The sequence below is a fragment of the Crocuta crocuta genome, unplaced genomic scaffold (assembly GCF_008692635.1).
Source record: "Crocuta crocuta isolate KB4526 unplaced genomic scaffold, BGI_CrCroc_1.0 scaffold80, whole genome shotgun sequence".
In the NCBI taxonomy this organism is placed as follows: Eukaryota; Metazoa; Chordata; class Mammalia; order Carnivora; family Hyaenidae; genus Crocuta; species Crocuta crocuta.
Genome location: NW_027527559.1, coordinates 3,066,797 through 3,070,024, shown reverse-complemented (window position 1 = coordinate 3,070,024; position 3,228 = coordinate 3,066,797). Strand labels below are relative to the sequence as shown.

The following is a 3,228-nucleotide window of genomic DNA, read 5'->3' as shown; positions in this document are numbered from 1 at the left end:
CAGAGGAGGGCGTCGCAGCTGCTGACTGCTCAATCCTACCCCGCGCGTTCCTTGCCACAACGAACCCTGTAGACTTGATTTCATTACCCACAAAATGGGGTTAATGAGCCTTACAGTTTAGGGCTGTTGAGGGGTTAAAAGAAAGATGTATCTAAATTAGTGGCGTGTCTAGCACTGGTAGGTGTTCATCAGCGTTAGCTTCTTCCCAGACTCCATCGGATCCAACCCCTGGCCGCCGAGCATCCACTAGCTTCCAGGCACCGGGGACATCGTGTAAAATAACCCTCAAGAAGCCCGTGCAGGGCGGGGGGGGAGGAGGGGCCAGTAGTGGCAGCGGGGAGAGCTGTGACGGCAGAATTGCTGGGTGCCCCGGGGCCACTTGAGAGGGGTCTCTAGGCCAGGTTCAAGGTGTCAGGAGGGCTTTCCGTGGGAAGAAACAACAGAAGGCCATGGCCCAGCAGAGGGGGCTGTGGAGGCAGGAGGGGTGCAGCTGGGTCCGAGGCTGGCTGAGCAGGACCAGGGCGCTGGTGGGAGCTCACACCCCCTGGAAAGGTGCGGCTGGAGGGCCAATTGAGGAAAGAACTCCAGAGCTGCAGGCTTTCAGTGACCAGAGAATTTCAGCTTGAAGCCAAGAGTAACCACTGAAGTATCTAAAGCAAATACTTTATATACTGGCCCGATTTGCATGGCTCAGGTCCAAATGCAGTTTAACACCAGGTCACCATTGGCGACTTCCTTGGCCAAATGAAGAATACTTCTAGAATGTGGAAAAGACTATTTAGAACTTCTCAGGTCAGGCCATGTAATTCTGAGTTCAGAAGTGACTGCGAGGATTTGTTAGTTCTTTCTCTACAAGCCGGATTGAGCTGGTTTGTAATATCCCCAACGAACCAACAACCGTGGTTCCAAGGTGAATTTTATTACTCAGTCAGGAAGAAAATTATGTGTTACACCTGCATTGCTCAACTGCCTCTCTGTCACTTTGGTTTCTCACCCACCTCCACGCGCCTTGCTGCTGGTTCCAGAGCCAGGAGGCAATGAAAAGTGTTACCCGCCTTGCATAAGACCAGCCCCTCCCTAAAGATGTTCTGGAGAAAAAGCCCAGCAGGGTGGGGTTGGGCAGGGTGAGGCTTCAGGCTGGGGCTTGCAGCCTGGCTTGGCAGATTAGAAGCCCTCAGTTAGTGGGGTGGATCCTCTCCCTTTGTTTCCTGTTAGATGATACGTGAATTGTTGGTTGGTTGGTTTTGTTTTTATTTCAGTGATTCGCCCCCTGAATATTGCTTTTGAAACAGCAGTTTTCAGGATTAGCTAATAACCATGCTGTCGCCCTTGTTTAGACCCAGTGAACAGTGATTTGATCCCACACTGCTCAGTGCCGGCTTTGGGCTCTGTCAGCCTAGGGCTGGCCTTTTATGGGGAGAGTGACTGAGCAGGTTCGGGGATGAGCTATTTGGATTCTCCAGGTTGGGAGGGGGGTGACAAGAGAGTAAGTCTTGTCACATCAACTGCATTTTCTTTCCACCTGGTTGATTACAGAGGACACAGTGCAGAGCTGGAATTTAGCCTGAGCTGTTCCTCGTTTGTTGCATGACCTGGGGTTACTGGTTCGGTTTCCTTTGGCTGAATTATAAAATGAGAGTTTGACTACATGCTGGAAGTTTTCCTTCCTGCTCTGGGTGGTGCGGGACATCTGAGAGTCAATGTCACATCCCTGCACTTGACGGCAGAGCATGAAACTAAGCCAATGACCCCTCCTCCTCAAACACCTGTTTGAATATACATCCCTGCATGTCAGGCCTTCTCGTCATTGGAAATTGATGTCTAAGTGAAATTTTAAATCTTGTCAAATTTACAGGATCGTGTGAAGCTGTCCAAGGTAATGTTGGAGATGGCCACGTGCTTGACAAACAAGAACTGAAAATAAGTTGATGAAAATACTTGAAAACAAGGCAAAAATCAGCCAGGGTGGTGACTAGTAAGTGCTTTAATTAGCAAGAGATTTCATGCAGACCTTGGGGAAAATTTCTTGAAGCCCTTTTATGTTTTTATACAAATGACCCTCTCTGTGATGATTTTGGGATGGTCAAACATGATGAAGGATTTCAGGAAGTGATGCCAAAAATACAGTGAATTCTTGGCTTTTTGGAATTGTAAACTAAGAGACAATATACTTCTTTTTATTTCAGTGTGTTTTTCAAAATAAAATACAAAAATACTTGTTTTCTATGAAATTTTGCTTTCCTGTTAGAGTTCATTTTAGATGGCTACTTTTGGACACCAATATTTACTGCATTTGCTAATTTTCCATCTTCATTTTTTAAAAAAAATTTTAATGTTTATTTTCGTAAGAGATGGAGAGAGGGAGGGAGACAGAGTACGAAGTGCGGGAGGGGTGGAGAGAGACAGAGACACAGAATCCGAAGCAGCTCCAGGCTCCGAGCTGTCAGCACAGAGCCCGACACGGGGCTCAAACTCGTGAACCATGAGATCATGGCGGAGCTGAAGTCGTACACTCAACTGACTGAGCCACCCAGGCGCCTCTTAAGATGTTGTTCTTATGGACTTTTAAGGCATATTGTTTGTTATGGAGTGGGAGAAAAAAGTGATTTTATTAAATCATTCTAAACAAGTACTAACCAAAGAAGACACCCTATTGGGCACTGAGAGTAAAACACCAAGGAAAGACCCACCTGCTCTCTACTCATCGCTCAAGTAATGCCAGACCGGTTTGAGACTGGCCTCAGCTAATCCACGACAGCATCAGTGACCGCAGCTCTGCAAACCAGGGGCTGGTGACAGCATCGCACCTGTGAGAGCCAGCTTGCCGGGACTGTCCCTCCCACGGACACACCTGCGTGACTAGAGGTCAGGCAATCCCTATGCATTCTGCTTCTGAGAGGGGCCAGCCCTGAACCATGTGAGGCTATGTTGACTAGTTTGACGTGATCATTTTGCAGTGTAGACATGTATCACAACCCCGAGTTGTGTGCCTTCATATATAGAAATAATTTTTGTTTGTCAAGTAGACTTCAATAAAGGGAAAACAATGAACTCTCGCTTTGTGCTTTGTTGAGAAGAGACCGCTCGCTCTCTTGTTAACGAGCCATCAGCTCAGCTTTGCGTTTCCGAGGCTTCTCCCTTTCAACAGCGGTACCGAGGATGAAAAGAAGAACAGAGTATGCCTTTCCCTCAAGGGCATATGACCCGCACAGAAAGCAGTTACCGTGG

The 3,228-nt window shown here is 47.7% G+C and overlaps 1 long non-coding RNA gene across 1 annotated transcript in view; it reads left to right on the top strand.

The window, feature by feature from the left end:
• The window catches only part of LOC144236144 (uncharacterized), a 17,121-nt gene extending 14,069 nt beyond the window's left edge, over positions 1 to 3,052 (top strand). The window contains exon 4 of the long non-coding RNA XR_013336429.1: positions 1,856 to 3,052. This is a non-coding gene — a long non-coding RNA (uncharacterized LOC144236144). The remainder of the gene's footprint in view (positions 1 to 1,855) is intronic.
• Positions 3,053 to 3,228: the final 176 nt, after the last annotated feature.